This window comes from Ranitomeya imitator, chromosome 2 (assembly GCF_032444005.1).
Source record: "Ranitomeya imitator isolate aRanImi1 chromosome 2, aRanImi1.pri, whole genome shotgun sequence".
NCBI lineage: Eukaryota > Metazoa > Chordata > Amphibia > Anura > Dendrobatidae > Ranitomeya > Ranitomeya imitator.
In genome coordinates this window covers 596,371,090-596,385,313 of record NC_091283.1, presented here as the reverse complement: position 1 = coordinate 596,385,313, position 14,224 = coordinate 596,371,090, and the positions used below count along the sequence as shown (strand labels likewise).

The following is a 14,224-nucleotide window of genomic DNA, read 5'->3' as shown; positions in this document are numbered from 1 at the left end:
TTTGACCGTATAAACTGGAACTACACATTTGCCACCCTTGAAAAATTTGGGTTTAAAGGACAAATTTTAAGCACCATCTCTGCTTTATACTCCTTCCCATCGGCAAAGGTATCTGTTAACAGTAATTTTTCTAATTACCGTATATACTCGAGTATAAGCCGACCCGAGTATAAGCCGACCCCCCTAATTTTGCCACAAAAAACTGGGAAAACTTATTGACTCGAGTATAAGCCTAGGGTGGAAAATGCAGCAGCTACTCGTAAATTTCAAAAATAAAAATAGATGCTCCATACCGTTCATTATTGCCCCATAGATGCTCCATATACAACTGTGCTATATAGAATGTTCTATACCGTTCATTATGGCCCCATAGATGCTCCATATAAAGCTGTGCCACATATAATGCTCTGCACCGTTCATTATGGCCTCATAGATGCTCCATATACAACTGTGCTATATAGAATGTTCTATACCGTTCATTATGGCCCCATAGATGCTCCATATAAAGCTGTGCCACATATAATGCTCTGCACCGTTCATTATGGCCTCATAGATGCTCCTTATAAAGCTGTGCCATATAGTGCTCTGCACCGTTCATTATGGCCCCATAGATGCTGCTTATAAAGCTGTGCCCCATATACGGTATATTGCTCTGCACCATTGATTATGGCCCCATAGATGCTCCTTATAAAGCTGTGCCCCATATACGGTATATTGCTCTGCACCATTGATTATGGCCCCATAGATGCTCCATAGAAAGCTGTGCCCCATATACGGTATATTGCTCTGCACCGTTCATTATTTCCCCATAGATGCTCCTTATAAAGCTGTGCCATATATAATGCTCTGCACCGTTCTTTATGGCCCCATAGATGTGCCATATAAAGCTGTGCCATATACTGTATAATGCTCTGCACCATACTTTTTGGCCCCATAGATGCTCCTTATATAATGCTGTGCCATATATAATGCTCTGCACCGTTCTTTATGGCCCCATAGATGTGCCATATAATGCTGTGCCATATATAATGCTCTGCACCGTACTTTTTGGCCCCATAGATGCTCCTTATATTAAACTGTGCCATATATAATGCTCTGCACCGTTCTTTATGGCCCCATAGATGTGCCATATAAAGCTGTGCCATATATAATGCTCTGCACCGTACTTTTTGGCCCCATAGATGCTCCTTATATAATGCTGTGCCATATATAATGCTCTGCACCATTCTTTATGGCCCCATAGATGCTCCTTATATAATGCTGTGCCATATATAATGCTCTGCACCGTTCTTTATGGCCCCATAGATGTGCCATATAATGCTGTGCCATATATAATGCTCTGCACCATACTTTTTGGCCCCATAGATGCTCCTTATATAATGCTGTGCCATATATAATGCTCTGCACCGTTCTTTATGGCCCCATAGATGTGCCATATAATGCTGTGCCATATATAATGCTCTGCACCGTACTTTTTGGCCCCATAGATGCTCCTTATATTAAACTGTGCCATATATAATGCTCTGCACCGTTCTTTATGGCCCCATAGATGTGCCATATAAAGCTGTGCCATATATAATGCTCTGCACCGTACTTTTTGGCCCCATAGATGCTCCTTATATAATGCTGTGCCATATATAATGCTCTGCACCATACTTTTTGGCCCCATAGATGCTCCTTATATAATGCTGTGCCATATATAATGCTCTGCACCGTTCTTTATGGCCCCATAGATGTGCCATATAATGCTGTGCCATATATAATGCTCTGCACCGTACTTTTTGGCCCCATAGATGCTCCTTATATTAAACTGTGCCATATATAATGCTCTGCGCCGTTCTTTATGGCCCCATAGATGTGCCATATAAAGCTGTGCCATATATAATGCTCTGCACCGTACTTTTTGGCCCCATAGATGCTCCTTATATAATGCTGTGCCATATATAATGCTCTGCACCGTACTTTTTGGCCCCATAGATGCTCCTTATATAATGCTGTGCCATATAGAATGCTGCTGGTGCTGCCATAAAAAAAAAATCACATACTCACCTCTCTTGCTCAGGACGCCGGCGCTTTCACTTTTTACCTGCTCCTCGTACGGCTCCGTCTCCAGCACTGACGCTCAGCAGAGGGCGCGCACTGACTACGTCACCGCGCCCTCTAACCTGAGCGTCACTGCCAGGAGACGCTGCAGACGGAGCCGCACCGGAGCGAGGAGCAGGTAAATATAGCGCAGCGCTTCGCTCCCCTTACCTGCTCCGGCGCGGTCCCTGCTTCCCCGACGCTGCAGCTTCTTTCTGTAATTGAGCGGTCACAGTTACCGATCATTTACAGCAATGAATATGCGGCTCCACCCCTATGGGAGGTGGAGCCGCCTATTCATTTCTGTAATGAGCGGTGCCATGTGACCGCTCAGTACAGAAAGAATCTGCAGCGCCGGGGAAGCCAGGGACTGCAGGGACCGCGCCGGAGCAGGTAAGTATAACTACACAGCCCCCGCTCCCCCTCACCTGCCGACCCCCAGGTATATGACTCGAGTATAAGCCGAGAGGGGGACTTTCAGCCCAAAAAAGTGGGCTGAAAATCTCGTCTTATACTCGAGTATATACGGTACTTCTCCATATCTGACGGCACTCGGCAAGGGTGCCCACAGCCCCATTACTCTTTACCTTGATAATATAGCAATTTGTTGAATCTATTAGGCCTAATCATTTAATAAGAGGTAGTATTGCAAATTCTAGACAGCATAAAATAGGACTCTTTGCGGATGATACACTAATTACCCTTTCAGATCCTATAAATTCATTACGAGCAGTTTCCTCAGTGATTAAGTCATTTTCCTTGGTTTCTCATTGTAAAATAAATATAAAGAAATCAAAAATACTGGGCTTTTTCATAGATTCCAGCCTAAGGAAATTGCTGAAAAAGGAATTTCCTTACTCATGGGAGAAATTTTGTATTCCTTATTTAGGGATAAAAATTACTAATCCAAGCTACAAAATCTTAGATGAAAATCTACGTAATATTCAGAACTCCATACATGATGACCTTGACAACTTTGATAAATTCAATACATCTTGGTTAGGCAGGATTATTCTTTTTAAGATGATGATCCTTCCTAAGCTCCATTACATATTTCGTACTATCCCCATCCAAATTCCTGACCATTGGATTAATAAACTGCAGAAACAATTATCCAATTTTATATGGCAATTTAAACCTGCAAGGATCTCAAAACTTTCGCTGTTTAAACTTAAGAAAAATGGTGGAATCGGCCTACCTAGTAACCTAATATCTATGCCTACCATGCTTCTAATATCATTATTCAAAGTAGATACTGGTTCCTTGAATCTGGGAAACCTAGCTGGACACAACTTGAAAAAGCTTCTTATAATAATTCCTCTTTATCATCATTGATAATATATCCCATTTATTGGATCCTTCTCTTCCTTTACATAATCACTCTTTGATAAAATCTTCTATCTTACTTTGGAAAAAGCTATATAATATCTCAAAAACTAATAAATGTAACATTAATCCCAACAAACTTCCTATCTCAATTTTTCATACAGCTCTACCAAATTTTCCACGTAAAAAATGGGAAAAGTTTGGAATTATAGACTGTTCTTCACTTGTAACGGGGCCTAAATTAGACTTGATTATAAACTTTCAGTCATTGAAAACCCTATACAATCTTCCTGACAAAGAATTCTATAATTTTCTCGAGTTAAGGAAGTATATTAGAAATAAATTCACTTTACCTCTGACCCTTTCAAGAGAAATTGTTACTCTTTTAGAGAATCCTATGAATAAATCAATTTGGAATATGAGGAATATCTATTCGCTTGTTAACTCTGATGTCTCTTTTAAAAAACTGAATTATATGTGGAGATGGGAAAAAGATCTCAATAATAATTTCTTCCTAGATAAATGGGAAAAAGTGGTGGAACTAGTGTACAAATCTTCCATTAGCGCAAACTTACATGAAAATTATTTTAAAATGTTATCTAGGTGGTTCTACACTCCTACTAGACTTAAAAACGCATTTCCCGGTCAATCCGATTTATGCTGGAGGAATTGTGGCCAAATAGGTAATCCTCTTCACCTATTCTGGGAATGTCCCAAACTTTTGATACTTAGGTAAGATTTGTCTTTGCTGTTAAATAAAATAAACGAGTGTCCCGTCAAAATTTCTCTCCAATTGGCTCTCCTTTTCCTGGAAGCTGATGACCTCCCTCAAAAAATTAGACAAGTTTATTTACATGTTTTTTTCTGTCATAAAAACTTGTATTGCATCAAAGTGGAAATCGATGGATACTCCCTCTATTTGTGATATAATTGATATTATGTTCTCTCATAACTCCTTTGAAATGTCCTTAGCTTTAAGGAATAACTCTCTACCGAAATATAATTCCAAATGGTCCTCTTGAAACGTAATTTTTTCTCCAAGCAAGAAAAGCCTCTTTATTTGATGTCTTATTACTTTGCCAGAATATTTTTAAGCTATACTTTATGTTATGTTGTTTTTGCACTAGATATATTGTTGTGGTGCAACTATGTTAATAAGATCTTTATTTCCTTCATTTTCCTTCCGTAGAGGTCCAAAGATGTTTTGGGGTTGTTTTGCTGCCTCTCACTGTGTGCAAGATATCATGAAATATGAAGATTACCAAAAGATTCCAGCAGAAATGTGAATTTTTAGTTATTATTATGTAAATAGTTATTGGGTGTCGATCTCCAAGTTTCGAGGTCGACGTTATATGCGATCCAGTAAATGTATACTGAGATGACAAGTTAGAATGTGTGGTTAGATGTATGTGAAATATATAACCACATTTTAACATTGTTGGACGGTTAATGACCAGACATGGGAATGAACACTACTAATTCATACATTGCTGCTTTTAATTTTGTAAACCAGTGTAATAACAAAGTGTACACCTGTTTATGGACATGGGAAATGTGTTTGTTCTTATGTATATTTTCAATAAACGAAGTTAAAAAAAAAAAGATTACCAATAGATTTTGGGCTGCAACGTAGCGGCCAGTGTCAGAAACCAGTGTTGGCTTCATAGGTCTTCCAGCAGGATAATGACATCAAGCTTACTTCACAAAGCACCCAGAATTGGATGGAAACAAAGCGCTGAAGTGGCCAGGAATGAGTCCAGATCCAAATGCCATTGAACACCTGTAGAGAGATCGTAAAATTGCTGCTGGGAGAAGGCGCCTTCATATATGAGATACCCGGAGCAGTTTGCAGAAAAATAGTGGTCCAAAATTCCAATGGAGAGGTGTAAAAAGCTTGTTGATGGTTATAGGAAGCGACTGATTATAGTTACGGTAGTTATTTATTCCAAAGCATGTGTGACCAAATATTAAGTTGAGGATGCCAACAATTTTTTCCAGCCCGTTTTTAGGGTTTTGTGTGAAATTATGTCCGATTTGCCTTTTTCTCATTTTTTTGTGTTGTTTTAATATACACAAAAAATAAACATGTGTATAAAAAAGCATGTGTATTTGCAATAATTTTCTGGGAGAAACACTTCATTTTTGGAACAATTTCAAGGGTGCCAACACTTTCGGCCATAACTGTAGATTATAAGCAAAGAACAGTACAGTATTAGAAGTATAGGTAATGTGTAGAGATGTGGTCTGTGTTACCCTGTTCCTGCCCCTGAAGAAAACAGACGCACTGTGCGAATACCGTTATGCTGTTTTATATGTGATGTAACGTGTGTCAAATGTATGTATACAGTATGTAAAGTGTTAGAGCAAAATGTGAATATAGCATAAGCTTAGGACAGTATAGGATATAGAACAAGTTAGCATGTAGATAGGAAATGATGAAGGTTAGGATTAGCCCAGTGGGAGGGCACTAGTGTTGATAAAAATGGGGGCACTTCTGGTTAGAGGGAGTTCAGCGTCAGCCAGTGAAATGTGGAGTGGAGTTCAAGTTCAGGTAGCTTGATGGGTGCTAAGGGCAGCATTAGCCAAACTTTCAGGGCAGTGGGCAGCCAAATGGAGATTCTTGATAGACATTCCAAGAGAGTCGAGAGCCTAGGGCTCGGGCCAGGTACCATGGAACGGGCCTGGCCTTCCGACATCACATCACAACATTGGTGGATATAGAATTACAAGACTGGCGGAGTGGACAACGAATCCCCGAGACTGATGGAGTCAGTGGGCTTGGGGTTAGTCCAGAATGAACGTGTGGCAGAAGAGAAAAGGAGATGCACTAAGAAGAAAGGAAGAGAGAATATCTGTGCCCTATCCCACCTGTACCTAACTGATGAACTTGGACTGTTTAGTAAAACTTTGACCGTTACAAAGGACCTGGTGTCCCATGAGTTGTGTGTAGAGGCTCCTGAGGATTGAAGTCTGGAGGCAGTGGAGACCTGCAGCCTACATGTGAGTGTGATGGATCTTACACGCTAGAGTATTGAAACCCCCAATGTCTGTAAAGTGCCAGAGCGAAACCGGACAGCAGCTCGATCGCGATTACTGCTCTGCAGCACTTTACACATGCACAGTACAGTACAAGTAGTACAATTAAGGAACATTACAGTAGATGTTGTTCAGCTGGAGAACAGTACAAGTAATGCAGGCAGAGAGCAGCAAACATAGAGAAAGGTACTGTTCCGCTATATACTTATATATGCTGTATATGCTGTAGTTTTCTATAGCTGAACTATTTGTACTGCGCTGCTCTCTACTTGTACAACATGTAATGTAATATTACACTTTGTTCTCTAGATTAAGGAAGCTCCATCTTACTTGTACTGTATGCAGTCTGTATTGTATCAAGCCCTGGAAGCGGTGTAAAGCTGGTGGCTGTGCATGTGTTTTAAGTTGAGATGGTTGTGTAAGCACCTTCTCCACACCTCTAACAGCCGATTATCTGCCCTGCAAAGAAAGGAATAAGGAGATGGAATTCAACAAACCTGATTATCATGTCCATAGATAAACAGTGTAGAGAAATAGAGTACACCAGAGAATAGGATTCAGGCCCGGATTGACAGTCTGCCCAACCGGGCATGTTCCCTCTGGGCCGCGATGCATTGTGGACCACGAGCTGGCGGCACCCGCTCACCAAGCCGCTTGCCCGCTAATACGGCCACTGGCCTTTTTTTCCTGCCACCAGCCCTTTAAATTTGCGGGCACGGCTGTTTTACAGGCATGCGCGCGCACAGAGCAGTCAGTACTGGCAACGCACATAGCAGGGGTTAAGAACGCACTGACGTTCACACGTCAGGACGTTCTTTGTGGGCGGAGAGAGCGCGCTCTGCTCTACCGCCCCTGGCTGCAGCAGTTGGTCAAGCGCTAAACGTATCAGGGCTGCAGCACTGAACTGTAAAGTGGGCCTCCAGCCCCGGTTTTTGGTCACAGGCCCATTAAGTGATAGCAAGTGCATGGAGGAGCTTCACCATGTCTGACACTGGTAAGGAAGTTTTTCTGTGGGTGGAGTTTGTTCTCTGCTCTATCCTCGTCATCTCTATGGAATCTGCTCTGCGTTCCCGCCTTTCATCTTTCCTTCATTAGGATTTGGGTCAGTCCAGACATGGAGCATCTGTTACTGTATGGGGCAGTCTGGACCCCAGTGATGTATATACCTCAGTGTCAGCCCCAGTGATGTACATACCCCAGTGTCAGCCCCAATGATGTACATGCCTCGGTGTCTGCCCCAGTGATGTAAATACCCCAGTGTCTACCTCATGTGATGTATGTACCCCAGTGTCAGCCTCCTCATCTGTGTATACCCGAGTGTCGGCCTCCTCATCTGTGTATATATAGTATATGGTGTAGAGATGTTTATATCTTATGGTGTGGTGTATATAGTATGGAATTCACACTACAGTATACACACTGGCACAACTCGACAGTATATACTATATACGTATCTCCATACTATATTCTTTAGCATAGTATATAGTGTGAAGCTGTGTATGTAATTGTTTTTAGCATATATTGCGGAGTGTTGAATGCTGTGTATACCTCTCCTGTCCTTTTATACTGGTGTAATTTTAAGTGTTTGTATTATTCTGTACATTTACACTGCACCATACCACTTCTCTTGCCCTGTATTATGTACTTGATAGATGGTAAGTTTTCAATCGCTGGTGATCCCATTGATGGGACCACCATCGTCCCAAGAACCGGAGCTCTGTAAATGGAGCTGTGGTCGATCATACCCAATGGCGTGCCATTCACATTCGGCTCTTCAAATATCTCCTTAAAGAGAGTATTGAAGGGCAGAACAAAGTATAGCAAACATTCACTGATCGGGGGTGGGGAGTGTTATAATATGTGGGCTGGTGGGGTTTGTGTGGCAGGGCTGCTTTTCTGTCCCAGTCCAACCCTGGTATGATGATACCTTTATAAAATGTTACAATATCTCCAGGTAACATTTTCATCTGAGCGAGTTGTGTACTCGCACGTCCTGTGAAAGCACAATAACAGTTGGTTGCTGCTGCCTCATGGCTGGGGAATGAACTCCACCGAGATGCATGAAGGAAAAGATCATTCACGGTTTTGGCTTCGCTAACCGAATTGAAGATCCTTGATCAAAAAATATAAAGAAGCCTTTTTTATTCCACAATAAGTTTCCATGCCGGACTGGCATTTTTCAAAAAAGTAGAAACCAACGGTACTTGAGAAAGACTCCAGTCCGGCGTGGATGTGCGTTGTGGAACAAAACCCGGTTCGTTATAATATTGGATCAAAGATCTTCAATTCGGTTAGCACAGCCCAAACCGTGAGTCATCTTTTCCTACAAGCTACCATATCATTGGATGTCAGCCGTTCTTGCTGAAGTTTGCAGGTTCAGCTAACAATAATGTATGTATATATATGTAAGGCCAGCTTAACTGGACCTTTAGACTGCTTGTTTTGTTTGACCATCCATAGCAGAACATTTTTCAATGTTATATGCAGGGCCTCCATCAGGGCATTACTGCCCTTACTGGTGTATGGGGCCCGATGAGCAGAGGGAGCCCGTAGCAGGCCTCCTCTCTTCTGCTCAGCAGGCCCCAGCGGCAGGATTCTGTTGGTTCAGTACCTGCCCATGCATCCTCAGATGCACGGGCATTTAGAATTTGTTGCTGTGCGGGAGATTCCTCCCCCACGGCAACAGTTAACCGCCACCAGCCAATAACAGGCTGGCAGCTGACGTCAGCAGGCATGTCGCCGGTGTATGACATCACAGTCATACACCGGAGTGAAGGTCCATACCTCAGATGTATCGAGCGGAGGACACCGCTGGATCTTGGCAGGGTAGGAAGAAGCTTTTTTATTTAATTTGTAAAGCTGCACTATGGGCTGCATTATACCGCTATGGTGGTGCATTATACCTCTATGAGGTGCATTATACTACTATGGGTGGAATTATACCCCTATGGGGTGCTTTATACTACTATTACTACGATGAGGGTGCATTATACCCCTATGGGGCTGCATTATACCCTTATGGGGGTGCATTATATTATGGTTTTTTTTATACCTCTACAGAGCTGCATTATACCCCAATTGGGTTGCATTATTCCACTATGGGGCTGCATTATACTATGGGACTGCATTACACTACTATGGGGCTGCATTATACTATGGGGTGCATTATACATCTATGGGGCTGCATTATACCCCTATGGGGGTGCATTATACCACTATGGGGTTACATTATATTATGGGGTGCAGTATGCTACTATGGGGTTGCATTATACTAAGAGGCTGCATACCACTATGGGAGTGCATTATACTACTATGGGGCTGCATTATATTATGGGGTTGCATTATAATATGGGGTGCATTATACTACTTTGGGGCTGCATTATACTATGGGGTGCATTATATTATAGAGTGCATTATACTACTATGGGGCTGTATTATAGTATGTGGCTGCATTATACTATGGGGTGCATTATACTACTATGGGGCCGCATTATACTACTATGGGGCTGCATTATACCCCTATGGTGGTTTAATATACCACTAAGGTGGTGCATTATACCACTATGGGGGTGCATTATACCACTGTGGAGGTGCATTATACCCCAATGGTGGTTTAATATACCACTAAGGTGGTGCATTATACCACTATGGGGGTGCATTATACCACTATGGGGGTGCATTGTATTATGGGGTGCATTACACTACTATGGGGCTGCATTATACTATGGGGTGCATTATACCACTATGGGGGTGCATTATACCCCTATGTGGGTGCATTATACTATAGGGTGCATTATACCACTGTGGGAGTGCATTATACTCCTATATGGGTGCATTATACTCCTATGGAGGTGCATTATACCGCTATGAGGGTGCATTATACTGTTATGGAGCTTCATTATACTGCTACGGGGCTGCATTATACTACTACAGTATATATGACTATGAGGCTGTATTATACTATTATGGATGACTATGGGGCAAAATGGAGAAACTCTTTGTATACCGCCCCTATTGGACAAACAATCAGTAGATATGGGTTCCAGTACCATCTCTATGCTGATGACACCCAATTATACACGTCTGCTCCTGATATCACGCCTGCCTTTTTAGAAAACAGCAATGATTGTCTTACCGCTGTCTCTAACATCATGTCCTCCCTCTATCTGAAACTGAACCTGTCAAAAACTAAACTCCTCGTATTTTCTCCCTCTACTAACCTACCTTTGACTGACATTGCTATCTCCGTGTGCGGGTCCACCATTACTCCAAAGCAACATGCCCGCTGCCTTGGGGCCATACTTGATTCCGAGCTTTCATTCACCCCCCCATATCCGATCACTGGCTTGCTCTTGTTATCTGCACCTCAAAAACATTTGTAGAATTCGACCTTTTCTTACTTTCGACTCTGCAAAACCTCTTACTGTTTCTCTTATTCATTCTCGTCTGGACTATTGTAACTTTCTAGTAATCGGCCTCCTGCTTACCAAACTCTCCCCTCTCCAATCTGTCCTGAATGCTGCAGCCTGAATCATATTCCTCACCAACCGTTATTCCGATGACTCTACCTTGTGAAAGTCATTACACTGGTTACCTATCCACTCCAGAATCAAACTTATTACCCTCATCCACAAAGCGCTCCATGGCTCAGTACCACCCTACATCTCCTCCCTGGTCTCAGTTTACCACCCTACCCTTGCTCTCCATTCTGCTAATGACCTGAGGATAACATCCTCAATAATTAGAACCTCCCACTCCCGTCTCCAAGACTTTTCACGTGCTGCGCCAATTCTTTGGAATGCACTACCCAGGTTAATATGATTAATCCCCAATCCCCACAGTTTTAAGCGTGGCCTAAAAACGCATTTGTTCAGACTGGCCTACCGCCTCAACACATCAACCTAACTATCCCTGTGTTGCCCATTCAAAAATCTTACACCATAATCAGGTTCCTCGCATCATGTTCTCATATTAGCCCTCTGTGTCTGTACTGTTACATATTTAGGCTGTTAACTGTTATAAATAAAGATTAATATTAAAACTGGTTCATGCAGCTTTATATGAACACCCGATCCTTACACTATGGCTGGTCCGAACAACGAAAGCAATTGTTACCATCCACCTCTCGTGTCTCCCCTTTTCCTCATAGTTTGTAAGCTTGTGAGCAGGGCCCTCATTCCTCTTGGTATCTGTTTTGATCTGTGTTTATCTGTTAGGCCGGCGTCACACTTGCGAGTTTTACGGACGTAAGAGCGCAGAAACTACGTCCGTAAAACTTGCAAAAAATACGGCACAATGATTCTCAATGGGTCTCGTCCTATCAGCCGTATATTACGGATCCGTAATATACGTCGTTCTACGGCCGTACAAAATCGCAGCATGCAGCGTTTGTCAGCGTATTGCGCAAAAAATGCGCCAATGCAAGTCTATGGGAGAGCGTATAATACGGAATGCATACGGACCATGCGTGTGTCTTGCGAGAAATACGCTACTCACTGGCAGATGTCCTGAACTGGCCAAAGCCCTCAATCAGGCCGGTGAGACATGCAAATTAGCTGAAAAAGCCAGACAGTGAACCCGGAAGTCTGCTGCACGCCTCCACGGAGTGAGAGATTCAGCATGGCCCGCATAATTAATGTAGACATGCTGATCTTTTTGATACAGGAGAGGCCAGAAATATGGGACCAAAGAGACCCCAACTACGCCAACAGGGCAGTCAAACAAGCAGCATGGAGGAGCGTGTGTGGGTCCCTCTTCCCACAGTATGACCAGCAGCCACGTGCGGCCCAGCGACAAATAAGTAAGTACACCCATGTTTGCAGTGTAATGTTCTTGGTAAACAGCAGGCCCTTACTACTTTGAATTGCTAAACCTTAATTTATTAATTCATCCTGAAAGTATTAGAAATCCCAGCAGTATAGACATGGTGCTGGACATGATAAATGTATTTCATGAAGGTTTTGACCAGGTGTGCCCTTACTAACATTGTTTTCCAGTAATTGTGTTTTCTGGGATAGAGGGTAGCTGTCCTTGTGGCCTTGCTTCATAATTTTTTTTTTTTAGTTAATTTTCTTGCTTAATGTGAGCCACAAATGCCTCTTTCTATGCTACCCGTAAATCTGTGTCCTCCATTACACCTTGTGTGAGCACTCTGCATATAATGGTCTAAGCAATGTGTGTATTTTTGTTGTTTCAGTGGATGATGTTACAACAAGGTGGCGGAGTATACGTGACCAATACAGGAGGGAGAGGCAGCAGCGGGAGAAAAGTGGAGCAGGGGCACCTCCAAAAAAGAAGAAATATATTTATTTTGACCGCCTAACGTTTCTCAACCCCAGCATGGACCTCAGGCCGTAAGTTACAAAATCTCAAACTGGGTTAATTTTTTAATGGGGAGAGATGATTCCAAAAAACATATTAAATGTCAAAATTTATCTTTTGCAGAACTCAGTCTAACCTCACTGACAGGGAGACAGGGTCTGACTCAGAACAGGTCATTGACCCAGTTGGAGACGGTGAAGAGGTGGCTGGTCCATCTGCTGCTCCCTCAATACCTCCAGGATGTTCCTCATCGGGCCACCCAGCTCCAGCTGCAGCAGAAGAAAACACAGAGGCCCCACAGTTCTCATCTTCAGCAGCAGCACCAGCACCTAGCCAGGATGACCCTGGAAATAGCAGCAGCCCAACTGTTGCCCTTGACCGATCCCCACAGGCTGCAGTCAGACCACAGCATGCACGACGCAGGAGAGAGCTTCTCCAAAGCAGGAGAAACGTGGATGCTGGGGTCATGAACTATTTGGCCCGGGTTCGAGAGGATGATGGGGAGGAGGGATTCACACGGAGCCTTGCACAGTATTTACGCTCCATAGAGCGGGAGTTGAGGCTGCGTTTGAGAGGGTGTTTTCAGATCCTTATTGATGCATGCACCCCCCCAAATAACCCATACAATCTGATGCAGATGATTGAACAGTGGCAGATGTCACCTGAAAATATTCTGCGGCCTCAGAGATTACAAGGCCTGCATGCGCAACAAGGATCTGAAGCACCCCCTCCACGTCAGCCAACACCTCCACCCCAACCCACAAATAACCAACAATGGCAACCTCAGCACCATATTGCAGGATATCAGCACCCATCCCAATATGGCCACTTGTCCACACCCAGTGCTGGAGGCTGGACCCAACCTGGGTTTGGACAATATGGTCATTTTGGTTTGGGGTATGATTCCCGCACATATGGGCAGCAACATCTGGGTTATCTCCCAAATCCTGGCCCCACTCATCAAAGTGGCCAGCATCAGAGCAGGCAGAATTTCCCTCAGGCCACTATAACATCCACACAGGCTGCTGGACAATTGGGCCTACAAAGGCCACCTGATGCAGACCCAGACCAATCCACTTCTCCACTTCCTACCTACCAGGACTTGTAATTTGTTTGGCTACATTTGGTTTTTTTTTTTTGTCCCAAAATTAGGTTTTGATTGTGCTGAAAAAGCAAGCTGTAATGTTTATTTTTGTGTTTGTTTTATTTCCTAAAAAAAAAGGGGCACTTAATTTGTCCAGATTTGTTATGCTAAAAAATAACTAAATCTACAAACAAGTTTCAAAAGTAAATTTGCCGTTAGTAAGAAACAAACTATGGATGCACTCTGTTCATTCTTATTAACTCACACACACATGATATGATCATAAACATATGTGAACAAATTAAAATCAGCAGACATATTGTCAAATTTGGTAATGCAAAAATGTCGCAAAAAAAAAAAAAACATTACACATGC

The 14,224-nt window shown here is 42.9% G+C and overlaps 1 long non-coding RNA gene across 1 annotated transcript; it reads left to right on the top strand.

The window, feature by feature from the left end:
- The first annotated feature begins 12,027 nt into the window (after positions 1-12,027).
- LOC138667617 (uncharacterized) lies at positions 12,028-13,153 on the top strand. The gene is made up of 3 exons (XR_011318861.1): positions 12,028-12,244; positions 12,641-12,797; positions 12,889-13,153. It is a non-coding gene; the product is annotated as an uncharacterized lncRNA (long non-coding RNA).
- Positions 13,154-14,224: the final 1,071 nt, after the last annotated feature.